At 51.3% G+C, this 13,664-nt stretch overlaps 1 long non-coding RNA gene across 1 annotated transcript; it reads right to left on the bottom strand.

Annotated features, from left to right (window-relative positions):
- Positions 1–672: 672 nt before the first annotated feature.
- LOC123854928 (uncharacterized) lies at positions 673–5,404 on the bottom strand. Its single transcript, XR_006793423.1, has 3 exons — positions 5,343–5,404; positions 4,161–4,379; positions 673–1,259 (listed from the first exon to the last, which is right to left on the bottom strand). It is a non-coding gene; the product is annotated as an uncharacterized LOC123854928 (long non-coding RNA).
- Positions 5,405–13,664: the final 8,260 nt, after the last annotated feature.

The following is a 13,664-nucleotide window of genomic DNA, read 5'->3' on the forward strand; positions in this document are numbered from 1 at the left end:
GGTGGACATCCTTGGAAGTCACGGCTGGGATGGTGGCGGCCTGTGGCCCCTGCAGAGTGACCCCCCCCATCTCCGTGAGTGTGGCCCAAGTTCCTGGAGCTGCATGGGAGGCATCCCCCCACCAGGAGGAAGCCCCTAGTAACATGTCCAGACAGGGGCAAACTTTACACCTGACGTGTGGTTCCTTATAGAACTGGTCCTAGATGACCAGTCGCCGGCGAGTGACTGGGAGCGTACAAAAAAAAGAAAAAGTGCCCAGCTATATCAAGGTATCTGAAACCATTGCCCTCTGAAGATCAGAAGTAAAAACAGGATTGTCTAGCATATTAGCGCTAGAATGTCCACTTAGGGAAGTTTTCATCATAAATTCTTATCCCCAGGAAAAGTCAATTGTGTTGAGGCAGGGTTCTCTGCGTGTCTGTGTCATTTCCAGCCCCTCTGGGATGTTGGCTGGCATTTACTATATATGGGAGTAGAGTGGGGGGCAACCCTGGTGACGGAAATGACAAAGGAAACCCTGGAGACAGAAGGAAAGGTTTCCCCACGTTGAGGTGTGGGGCAGCCTTATAGGGAGAAGAATGGGAATCTTTGTTGACCAATCACACACAAGGAGCAGTGTTTACTGAGCCACGTATTCACTAGGCTTTTCAAGAACCTATGAAAATGTTTGAGCCTGAAAAAGAAATTTTATTGGCCCCCAAATGCAAACAGTACACTGCAAATTTGAAATTAATAAATGTTCAAAGAAAAGTCCCCAACACATAACGTGCCAACTTCAAATTGTAATTTCTCTGCTGATAAACATTTGGTCGTATTTGAAAACCACATGGAAGTTAGAAATCACTTGGTAAGAATTTCCTAATACCATGATTGCCAGGAAGTCATAGCAATCATGAATTAAATGAGTTCCCTGTCGCCAAATAATTTCCCATGATAACTCATTTTTCAAAGCTCAAATTCTTGAAGAGTGTTTGGATACTGTAGGAGTATTTTGATATGTTCGCTATGGTGTGGGACGAGCTTCCAGAACTCAGAAATTCTTTGAAGAGCCCGCACGCGTGTTTGTACTCCTATCTTTTCACCGACGCGCCCCTTCAGCCTGCCCAGATTTCCTTCCCGGTCAGGGTTGCTGCCCGCGGCACAAAGACGAGTGCTCAAACTTCCACTCCGCACTCCAGTTAGGTCAAGCCGGGGGCGCGCAAAGACGGAGAAGTCAGCCCTGCAGCTGTCCCAGCGAGGATCGCCAGCAGTAGGTGTCACTGTATACATACAGGAACTGTTCACCATACACGGGCTGGCATTGAACCTGCTCCCGAAACCCCGCATTTTCAACGTGGTGACTCCTCACTGCCTGGGGACAACTTGTAACCTCAGCTGTTTAGTTCTGTTCCTACTTAATGAGCGTTGATGGAGCGACTGCTATGGGCTGGATACGGTGCCAAGGACAGGAGACCCAAAGAACAAAAGTGCCTCTGACCATTCCTGCCTCTCCCATGACCTGCCAGCACCTCATAATCCAGGGAAATTTCACCCTGGTCTCTGCAGCAGCCTACGCCTACGCCTTGTCCTCTGTACCATGTCCCTGTGTGTCCTTGTCGCTGCGCCCCCAGCTTCAGCCGCTCCCTTGATGAGGGCTCCTCCGTGGTCTCACAGCACGTCCAGATGCTCATCCTGGCATCTGAAAACCACACCCTCCCAACCCGATGGATCGCAGCCTATCTCCGCCGTCAGAACAGCACATTCTGCAGTGGGGCCCTGGTTCAGATCCAAGTTCCTGGCTCACTGCATGTGTGCCCTTGAACAAATGACTTAACCTTCCTAACTTTTGGTTTGCCCGTCTGTTCAATAGCGTTGATGAGAATATTATGATTGCTGATATTCAACTATTTTCTGCCCTACAGAAAAGGCAGTTTTGTATGGTCTGGCCTAGTCCTTCCTGCCTCTTAGGATTAGTGAGGGCGGCCTGAGACCACGGGGGGTGCCGGGGAGGTTGGGGGCTCTGTAAGGGAATTGGCAAAGAGATTTCTCAGGGAGGAGCTTTTCATTTTCCATTCCCCACCTCTCCTTTGCACCTTCCAAGCCAGGCTTAGTGAGGGGTGTTCAAGAGAGCTCGAAAAGGTGCTTGCTGGGAGGACAGGTGTGGACTCCCTCCTGAGGAAGCCAGTCACCTGCAGGGGTGGGGGTGGGGGTTCTGCCTCCCGCCCTGGAAATCGACAGGTGGTGGCACCTGGCGCTTCTGATGTGCGGGTCACAGCCTGCAGCCCGTGCCTTTTACTGTTCTTCATCCACCAAAAACAAAACTTCAACAAATCTCTATTCATTTCCTAGGGTTGCTATAACATCATATACTTTCATTTCTGCAGGTCAGAAATCCAACCCGAGGGTCATAGGGCTAAGATCAAAGCGTCCACAGAACTGTGTTCCTTCATCTTTCCAGCTTCTTCCAGCCGTGTTCCTGGGCTTAGGGCCCTTTCCTGCGTCTTGAAAGCCCGATGGCCAGTTTCCACTTCACATCACTTTGCCCTTCTCTTCTGCCTCCCTTGCTATAGATGGAATGTTTGTGCCCCCCCACCACCACCATACATATGTTGAAATCCTAACCCCACGGGGACAGCATTAGGAGGTGAAGCCTTCGGGAGGTGACCAGGCCATGAGGGCAAGCCCTCGTGAACGGGAGTAGTGCCCTTGTGAAAGGGACTCCGGGAGCTCCCTTCCTCCCTCCACCGTGGGAGGACACAGCGCAAGCAGCTGTCTCGGAAGTGGGGCCTCACCAGACTCCCAAATCTGCCAGCACCTTCATCATGGACTTCCCAGCCTCGGAACTGTGAGAGACAAATGTGTGCTCTTTACCAGCCACCCAGTGTAGGTATTTTGTCATAGCCGCCCGAACAAACTAAGACATCCCTCTCCCACATTTAAGTACCCCGTGACTACGCGGGGCGTACATGCATCTCCCACCTGCATAATCCAGGACACTCTCCCTACCTAAGGCCAGCTGATTAGCAGCTTCAGTTCCATCTGCAGCCATAATTTCCCTTTGCTGGTAAAGTGACACATTCCCGGTGCCACAGATTAGGACGCAGGTGTCTCTGGGGCCATTATTCTGCCTGCCACACCATCTGTAAGATCCAACTCAAGCCTAATTCTTTTTCTTTCTCCAACCTTTGACCCTCATTTTAAGCACATGGACGGCTCCAGCCACACTGAAAGCTTTATAACATAATTTGGGACCTGGTGTACACATTTATGAATGATTTCACTGAATTCTCCTTAAGATAAAGCATAAAATCTTATTCTGGGTTAGCACCCCTACTTAGCACAGCACTGAATTAGGGATGCCTTAAATAGACACGTGTGAGTTCATTGCGACTCACCACGGAGTTGTACTCACGGCCATGATGTATTAGAAGGAAGGGAGCTCCCGGAGTCCCTTTCACAAGGGCACTACTCCCGTTCACGAGGGCTTGCCCTCATGGCCTGGTCACCTCCCGAAGGCTTCACCTCCTAATGCTGTCCCCGTGGGGTTAGGATTTCAACATATGTATGGTGGTGGTGGGGGGGCACAAACATTCCATCTATAGCAAGGGAGGCAGAAGAGAAGGGCAAAGTGATGTGAAGTGGAAACTGGCCATCGGAAACTGGCAAGATCAGCAAAGGGACAGGCATGCAGGCAAAGTCTGGGGGAGCAGGCGCCGGCTTCCAGAGCCCTCTGTCGGGGTCACACAGGACACGCTCAATCCCCCAGCAGTGCGTTGTGACAGCACGTGTGAAGTGTTGTCCACCAGGGATGCGCGCTAGGGACGGAGCACCCAGGGCTTTCCTGAGGGCTGGTCACGTGAGCATCCTCCTCAGTCTGGCCCTGACCCAAATCCCGGAGTCCCAGGAGGAAAGCAGGTGTTGTGCAGCAACCACATTTTTTGCATAGTGTCGGCACTGGGTGCCACTCTTATCAGCGCTGGGAGTTGGGGGTGGGGGGACCCTCCCCAGATCCACGCTCCCAGACGCCAGCTGAGGGCTGACCTGGCCAGCAGGCCTTTCTGGGGACCACGGTCTCAGCCCTGCTGCGTGAACGCCCTTCTGCACACGCTCTTAATTCGGAGGGCTTTATTGACGAACAGAAGCTCCACACATGTTCCAAAGGTGCCTGTGCTCTACCTTACCTGCCATGAGCCGCCCGTGTCTACTTGTTAACGAGTGTGCGCTGTGCTTGCTCCCGCTTCCCAGGGGCCCGGCGTTCACAGGATGCTGGGAGTGAAGCCAGGTGGGATGCAGGCTTCCCGGGAGGACGAGCTGCAGCTGTCGGCCACATGGATCCCGACGTGCACCCCTCGTTTCTCTGTCTTCCCGAGCTTGACTCCAGTGACCCCCCAAGGACAGCTCTGGGCAGAGGAAACAAGTACCGTTTGGCATTTTTTCCTGATTACATATTTCCTCAACGAGACCAACACGTGACAACTCTAACGGAATTGATCCCCTTTGAGATGTCATACTGACTCTAACTTGATTTTTCTGCTTAAGACCACATCCACTTCATAACTGGATCGCGCTCCTCTGAGGCCGGCAACGCCAAATCAGAGAAGGTTGGCTCATTGAGAGCCATGGTGCTAATGCTGCAACCGTGGATGGGCAGCCGGAGAGCTCCGGAGAAGCAGGCGGAGGAACAGGGCACAGGAAGAGACCTGCCAGTCTGCAGAGCGCTCATCTGGGCAGCTAGATAAGGAGGTTCTCGAGAATGTGCCGAGCGTGTGGTGGGGGAGGGGGGCAGGCCGTGGGTCAGAAACACAGCAAGGGACACCAGGGCATGGGCCAAAAAATAACCTCACCATCAAGAAAGCAGTGAGGGGGGCAGACAAAGATTCCTTAAACAGGACAGAGAAAGCAACAACCATGAAAGAAAAGCAAGACGTGCTGGACGTCACTAAAATTAAGAGTCAGCGTGAAGAGCGCCACCACGCTGGGAGAGGCTCACCACACCCTTTTTCAAGAAATGACTTCTATGCTGGCTATAAAGAAGTGAGATGCCCCAGAAGGAGAAAGGCAGATGGCATCTCCACCCCCAGCACGGGCCGCAGACTGTGCCGCCAGATATCACTGGCCGTTTTCGGAGAAACGTGGTGGGAGCAACGGCTGCGGCAGAAATGTAGTCTACGCAGCCTGGGCGGGTGGGTGCTGGACTCCAGGACCCACCCGGGGGGCACCGAGCACTGCTCTACCCCGGTGGGTGGCAGGCGCTGGGACCGCACGCTGCCCCTACTTCTCTCTAGGGCTGTCTTTATGCGCCACGTTGTCCCATCCCTGAGCCCGGGCGAGTGCTCAGGCTTTGTCATAGAAACATGACTTACATGCGCAGAGTTGCTGGGCTGAGAGAGATCCTTGATGTCCCTGAAGTGGTTTCTGTGGGCGTGAGACAGACGCTGAATTTGAATCAGTCCTTCTAAGACTATCGAAATTAAGTCCCCTTAACATATGAAGTCATGTTCACACTCTGAGTTTCCAGGCTTGTGTCTGCCGAAAGACACAACCACTGCGCTAACCAAATAGCCAGAAAACGCATGATAGGGTGATCGAGATCATGGGAAATGCAAATTGAAAACCGCAGTAAGGGGCACCTGGGTGTCTCAGTCAGTTGAGCGTCTGCCTTCGGCTCAGGTCATGATCCCGGGGGTCCTGGGATCGAGCCCTGCAGCGGGCTCCCTGCTCAGCGGGGAGCCTGCTTCTCCTCTGCCCCCCCCCCCACCTTGTGCTCTCCCTCTCTCTCAAATAAATAAGTAAAATCTTTAAAAAAAAAAAAAAAAAAACAGAGTAAGATACCACTACATACCCACTGGCATGGCTAAAATGAAAAGACTGACGATACCAAATGCTGGGAGAGGTGTGGAATGATGAGAAGGTTCACACTCGGCTGGCAGGAGTGCAAACTGCTACAATCACTTTGGAAAACATAGGTTGAGCCTATCCTACGCTATGTCCAGAACTTCCACTCCTAAATGTGTCCCCGAGAGAAATGAGGGCAGGGAGCACATCCACCAAAACACACATACAAGAAACTCCATTGCAGCTTTATTCAGAATAACCCCAACGTCGGCTGGAAGCAGCCTCTATGCGTGCGATGAAATACCACGCAATAGTGAGAGAGAAGAAAGCATCACCATGCTCCACAGCAAGGATAAAGCTCACGGATGAGTGAAGCATAGCCGGGAGTCTGCTTTCATTTGTCTGAGGTCAAGAACACGCAGAACTAAGGCGACAGAGGTGGGAACAGAGGTTACCTCTGGAGGCTGGGGAAGGGGGCTGCATGGGAACTGGCTGGGGTGAGTCACCGGGGAGCCTTCCTGGGGCTGGAAGTTTCTGCATCTTGATCTGGGGGGTGTGTACATACGGAATACCCATCCTGCTGTATTTAAGGTTTGTACGAAAAATGAATACAGCGGCAAAGGACAGCTGATGAGCTGCGGGCAAGTGACAGGGATGTTGGCTCAAGCGCAGACCCCTGATGGACCCTTGGCAAGGTCAGAAGGAAGGCCAGGCTGCATGCAGGGGCGGCGCTGGGCCGCAGCTGCAGGAAGTAAGGGATCCGCCTGGGAAAGTGACCGGGACTAGAAAGTTGGCAGTTATCCAGCCAGATAAGGGACAGATTCATTCATTAGTTGACGCAACACTGAACAGATGGCCACAGTTTGTCAGGTAGTTGAACACACAGGGTGTGTGTGCATGCGTGTGTGTGTGCCCTGTGAATGCACACGTGTGTGCGGGTACATAGGGGGTCGGCTTTTTCACGTAAGAGGCTGTCTTCCAGTAAAAGGGGGCTTTCTTTGAGGTGGCAGGTCAGGGCTGATTCAAGGGCCTTGGGGAAGGAAATATCCAGAAACTGGATAAAAATCCTCTGCACTAGAGATGTGAACTTTGACCCCAGGTCCTTTCCTGCAGTTTCCCTTTTAACTGAATCCATTGCTCTATTTGTTCAAGGTGGATTTAGATGATTATTTGTTAGTTGCTAATGATGTGGGAAACAAAGGCAGAAGGAAATGTAGATAAAATTAAATGTCCTTATAACCGGCAGCCCATTGGCAAATACATGAGGCATGCAGAGTGTAAGTTTCCTCCAGGAAGCTCCCTACTGTCTTAATGTTAATGCTTTGCAAAATGGAAAAACAACCTTAGCTTGACAATAGCCAGGCCTCCGGTATCCAGGGAGTCTCCTTTAGCATATGAAAATCCTTCTGGAACTTCCCTTATCTTTACCTCCCACCACCCCAAAGTATTTAATCAGTTGCTCCTCACTGTGCCGGAACAGCAGCTCCTTCTGCCCACAGGTTCTGTCCCCGTGCTTTCATAAAACCACCTTTTTGCACCCAAGATAACCCCATCAACCTCACCAACATTCTAAAAACTGCATCACTAATATTGACCCCAATTTATTTCTTTACCCTGAAAGGATGACAAATAAAAATCCAAGATAAGTCTCTGTTTGTTTTACATCCTACAATTCATTACTTCTAAAGGCATTGTTCATTCACTTATTGGAAGTTTATTCAATCCTTGAAAAATGTGCCATGTACCTAATTCATAACCCTCCTCCAAAGGAGGGATGGGAAGCAAAGCATGTAAAACTTTAATGTAAAGAATTGCATTAAGCAATTCGATAATTTTTTTTTTGTCTTTCAAATATAAACTTTATACTCATACTGATTACTAGTGAAAGAGCTTGAAACAGTCCTGAAAAACAGCTTTTTGGAGTAAAAGGGTCTAATGATAGATCAAAAATATCTTAACATCTGGGGCTATTGCTAGGAAATACTGTTTTACCAAAACTATGAATTCTGACATGTACCGTAGATGAATAGATGAATGTCCTTAAATTTTAATATGCATAAGTAACACAAGGCACCTAGTACATTCGGGGTGGGGCCAGGACCCCACGCGCTCAACCATCAATTCTAAATAATCGAGAGTACGTGTATCCATCCCCGTCTCCAAAGTTACCTCTGCTGACCTGCGACAAATAGCTCTAATAAACATACAGTGTTAAAGGGAAAAAAATAGCACAACAGCGACTACTGACCTCTAAACAGAACCACAGGTTCTGAGGATTCAAAGAGACTTTAAAACAGTGCACCCAAACCCCATCCTCACACTGGTCCTATGAGACGGGGCCGAAGACTTCACAACAGTCCCCGTGGGTCAACAGGCTTCCTTTGGGACTTCTGCGGCCCGTGGGGATTGTGCACCAGCAGGATCTGCTGCCGTGTTTACTTCAGTCGCCTGAAGGACGGGCTGTGCCCTCACCATCCCTCAGAACATGGGATGACGAGCCCACGTGAGGTGGGGAGCTGCCTCTCCCCGGGACCACGGAGGGAACAGGTGCGTCCTGCGCTGTGGCTGGTTTTGGGGGTAAGTCCTGTGTCATCAGGAGAGCATTGCTTGATCCTAAACGCCCGGGTCCCTTGCGAGTTTAAGATGGTGATTCCAGGGGCGCCTGGCTGGCTCTGTTGGGAGAGCATGAGACTCGTGATCTCAGGGTCGTGCGTTCAAGCCCCACGCTGGGGGTAGAGCTTACTTAAATAAGTAAGTAAGTAAGTAAATAAATAAATAAATAAATAAATAAATAAATAAATAAATAAATTTTAAAAAGATCAAAATTCCAGTTCAACTTCATTGTCACTAACAGGTGTTTGCTGAGTATTTCATGACTGGAGGCAGTTAAATCTACACCGGGTCGTGACCTGTTTTGCTGTAATCACATGGTTGTCAGTGATGTACCACATAACGGGCAACAAAGGAGGGGTGCAAAGAAGAGACAAGGCAGAGCTGGTTCCCAAGGCTGGGGTGCAGCGCAGGGACCCCCCTCGGGGGCCACTGCTGCCTTACGGAACTCCACCCCAAAAGCGAAGAGAAAGGGCTGGACGGTGCGTGGACCTGAGTGCGACCAGCAGCAGCAACTTCAATTTGCAATTTGCTTTCTCTTTTACCAAACCCTTGCTCTCAGACCTTCTCATGTGGTTCTCCAAACAGTGCTGTGGGACAGGTAGGATTGTCCCCATTTGGTAGATGGGGACGGTGAGGCTCAGGGAGGCCGAGGGCTCTTGAACCTCAAGCCCAGGGCTCTTCCCACTCCTCCCATGTTGCTTTGCTCAGGGACGCAGGTGCAGCTGGGGCAGGGGCAGGGGGTAGAATGCACGCCTCTGTCTCCCCCTGTGGAATAGTAAAGGTTTGAATTAGCCGGGCGCTCCAGTTTCTTCCTGATCTCCAGGCCTCATTTCTCTGGGCAGAGCCGGGCTAAAGCTCCAACACAGGCCAACCGGGAACTTGGTGGGGAGGCACTTGGGAGTAGACACAAATGGCTGAAATTTCTTTACAAGATCGTCATTTCCTTCCTGACAGCCTTCTCCTTGCTCTGAGCTCTTTGTTTGCACCCCTGTCACCCACTCATGCAAATTGGTGCATCATCGCTTGCGAGCCAAGCTAGAGATGTGTGCAAACAACACCTATTCCCCTCTGCCCGGGAGCGGGCACGAAGACCTCATTTGTGCGAGGGTGACACAAGTTCACACCGAGCCTCGGGAGCTGCGCACACCCTCTTCTGCTCGCCTCCAAGTCTTGGGGCTGCTCTCAGGGCAGCACCAAGTGTTCAGGACTATCTCTTCATAGAATAATGTCCAGGGACTCTTTCTCGGGTATGAGTAAATGGAAAACCTGTCTCATCCCAGGACGTAGGTCTCTGGAGAGACGGTGGGTGCTGCTAATGCGTGCTGAGACTCCCCCATGGTGAACAAGTGCGTCACCCTCTTGAGCAATGGGTGCCACACTTCTTTCCCCCACAGACTGTCCTTATGCATTTACCTCCTCTTTTGCTGCTTGATTTGGGTTATTTACTGTCTTGGCACATGAACTTCCATGAATGCATGTCCCCCAATATTCATATGTTGAAGCCTGACCCCTTTGGGGGTAGTTAGGTCATGAAGACAGAGCCTCCGTGAATGGGGTTTGTGCCCGTATGAAAGGCTCCAGAGAGACCCCTTGCCCCTCCACCATGTGAGGACACAGCGAGAGGGGACCGTCTATGAACCAGAAAGTGCCCTGTTATTGGAAGTGAACACAACTGAGTAGAGACCATACCATGTTCATGGATTGGAAAACACAACATCACAGAGAAGAGCCAAGATGGTATTGCCCAGCGATACAGAGGGTGTGCCCTGCCCGGTGCCCAGTCCTGTCACAGAGCAGCTGGGACTGAGGGGACGTGGTGGCAACCCAAGTAGAGACTGAAAGTCAGGAAGCCATGGGGTCAGCCCTGAAACTGCCCCGTAGGTGTGGAAACGTGACGTGTGACCGAGGAGGCGTCTGGGAGTGAGAGCCAGCAGCCAGAACAGCTTACGCTAGAAGCAGAAATCACAAGGACAGATCCAGAGATGGGAACCAGGTGGGAAGAGTCAGGCAAGAATCCGAGTGCTCACGCTGGAACGCAGACACGGCCCAGCTAGGAGAGGGAGGACATTCTACATTGTTCCTTGATCCAGGACTGACTCTTTTTTTTTTTTTTTAAGATTTTATTTATTTTTTGACAGAGAGAGACACAGAGAGAGAGGGAACACAAGCAGGGGGAGTGGGAGAGGGAGAAGCAGGCTCCCCGCGGAGCAGGGAGCCCGATGCGGGACTCCATCCCAGGACCCTGGGATCACGACCTGAGCCGAAGGCAGACGCCCAACGACTGAGCCACACAGGCATCCCTCCAGGACTGACTCTTTAACGTGTTTAGAAAACGCACACACATGGTATAGACTAAATCATCAAGAGGAATAAAGAAGGGTAACCATAATCTCCTCTCTCAGGAAGCCTGAGGCCTCTCTAGCGGGGACGATTAGACAGGTACACAATCACTATAATTCAAAGCAAAATGTGTTAGTTTAGGACCCAGGTGGGGCCAGCACATGGGAGTCCAGGGGAAAGATAGCAATGCACACACGCAGCACGCTCTGGTAAAGTCGACGGCGCTCCTTCTCACAGGCTGCTGGCTGGAGCTCCTCCGTGGTCTGGCAGGGGGACAGGCTGAACACCAGCACCCCCACTGGCCACATGCAGAAACCTAGAGGCAGCGAGGCACACAAGGTGGGCCAGCCAGCAAACGGGAGGAGAAAACGCGGTTCTCTGAAGTGAAGGAAGGAGAGCTTACCTGCTACATCAAATTCACCCCAATTGGAGCAATCAAGAAAGACTTCATGGAAGAAGCCACATTTGGAATAAGGCTTAAAGGTCGAGAAAGGCTTGTTATAGGTAGAGGAAGGAAAGACCTGAGTGGGAGAAGACTCCTGCCAGGGGCCCCTGGGGAGGCAGAAAGCCTGGCGGGTGTGGCTGGGGGACAGTGTTGGTGCCAGAGAACTGGAGTCCAGATTACAGACGGGAGAGGAAGGGACGTGGCAGGAAGCGGGGGAACCGTTCAGAGATGGGCTCTCCGCGCAAGAACCCGCATGATGAGCTGGGACCCAGCGGCCCCTGGGAAGGCCACGGCGTGGCGGGCTCTGTGGGCATCTGCATCTCAGGTTGGCGACAGGAGAAAAGAATTCGTTGTGTCATTCAGAAAAGTTTTCCGTGGGTGGTTGGGCTCCCTGACCGTGAACATGGGGGTTTCCAGAGAGCCAGTTCTCCTTTCCTTGGCTCCCAGCTTCCCCGAGCCGTCCAGCGGGGCCTCGGCCTCTGCCACTGTCCCGTCCCTCTCACGTAGCCCCCGAACCAGACGCCACAACGAAAACACTCAGTGTTTATAGCCCCGAGGTTTTTTAATGTGCTTTCAATACCTTAATAAACACTCTGCACAAATTCCACACTGGGAAAAAATTTTTTTTGAACTGTTCGCCCCTGCAATAGCCAAGCATCCCAAATGTCACTTGGGCGCACCTTGTGAACGTACTAAAATCCACTGAACTGTACACTTTAAAATGGTGGGTTTGACGGCATGTGAGTTCCGAGTCAAGAAGAAGACACGAGGAGGGGCACCTGAGTGGTTCAGATGGTTAAGCGTCTGCCGTCGGCTCAGGTCATGATCCCAGGGTCCTGGGATCAAGCCCCGCATCAGGCTCCCTGCTTGGCGGGGGGCCTGCTTCTCCCCCTCCCTCTGCTTCTCCCCCTACTCATATTCTCTCTCTCTGTATCTCTGTGTCTCGAATGAATAAATAAAAAAATCTTTAGGCCTGGGTGGCTCAGTTGGTTAAGCGTCTGCCTTCGGCTCAGGTCATGATCCCGGGGGTCCTGGGATTGAGCCCCGTGTCAGGCTCCTCGCTCTGTGGGGAGCCTGCTCCTCCCTCTCCTCCCCACTTGTGCTCTCTCTCATTATCTCTGTCTCTCTCTCTCAAATAAGTAAATAAAATCTTAAAATTTAAAAATTTTAAAAAAAATCTTTAAAAAAAAGAAGAAGAAGAAGAAGAAAAAGACACAAGGAGAAACCAGCTCAAAACAGCAGTGGTGGGCCTGGGGCTGGAAACATTTCCAGCTCAGGATCAGGGTCAATGTTTAGCTCCTGTGCTATTTCAGAAAACTTATCATTGCACGTCTAAACTAAAATCACCCAAATTCCACTGCATGCATATTCTAAGCGATTGAATGACACGGTTTTCACCCAGCGTTTTCCACTTCTCTCTTCTGGTTTTGACTGGAGGAAATTTAAAAATTATGTCATTCAAAGGCATTGAGGTTGCCTGTCTCCTCGCCATGCAGACATCATCAGGAAAGAACAAAGGAGGAAAAAGAGAAGAGAAAATGCAAGGGACCTCAGGGCAGAAAGGGTGGCCGGGCAGCTCCGAGGAGGTGACATTTAAGCTGAGAGCAGAAGAGCAGGGCGAGGGGCCATGTGAGCGGGAGGAGAACCATCACGGTGGCCCCACAGAGTCATGTGGGAGAAAGTGGTTTGTAAAGGACAGGGCGCCCAGCCAGCCCTGACCCCGCAGTGGTTTCCAGTGTCTCGGGAGAAGTGGCAGGGGGCAGGGGATGTGGGTGTCGAACTTGAGACTGAGCCCAAAGCTGAGAAGGGCCATCCTAAGCCCGGTGGGAGTTTCCTCCTGGCAAAAAAGCAGTTAGCGAGTGTCACGCTGTCGAATGGACTTGGGAGAGATGTCAAGTCATCTCCATCCAATGGTTTCCTGATTAGACCATTTTTGAGCATAAAACAAGGAAAAAGCCGCCCTTTTCCATCCCCGCTGTAACTTGATCCTGTTCAGAAGCTGTTTAAGGAGGGTGGGGGGTCTGGGGAAGCATCATTATTTTCAGTTTGCAAGTCAGGAATGCAAGCACGTTTACAACAGCCAAAATCATTAAAAGGTGAAGTTTTGACAGGAAAGATCAGTCATCCTCTAGGAAGATCATGGAGGATTCTTAACCTTTTTTGTGTCATGGACACCACGGTGGGTTGAACAGTGACCCCTCCGAAGAGATATATCCACACCCTAAGACCCAGGACTGGGGAATGTGACCTTATTGGGAAAAGGGGTCTTTGTGGCTGTAACTAAATTATGGCTCTCAAGATGAGATTATCCGGGATTGAAGGTGTCTTTATCAGAACAGAGGGCACGGGCGTCCGGGGACGGGCCGCATGCAGACAGAGGCAGACATCCGAGGGACACGGCCCGAGCAACAAACACCCAGGGTCGCCGGCAGCCACCAGAGGCTGGGAGACG

Source organism: Mirounga angustirostris, unplaced genomic scaffold (assembly GCF_029215605.1).
Source record: "Mirounga angustirostris isolate CCGP_5_RB_7025 unplaced genomic scaffold, mMirAng1.0.hap1 SCAF_16, whole genome shotgun sequence".
In the NCBI taxonomy this organism is placed as follows: domain Eukaryota; kingdom Metazoa; phylum Chordata; class Mammalia; order Carnivora; family Phocidae; genus Mirounga; species Mirounga angustirostris.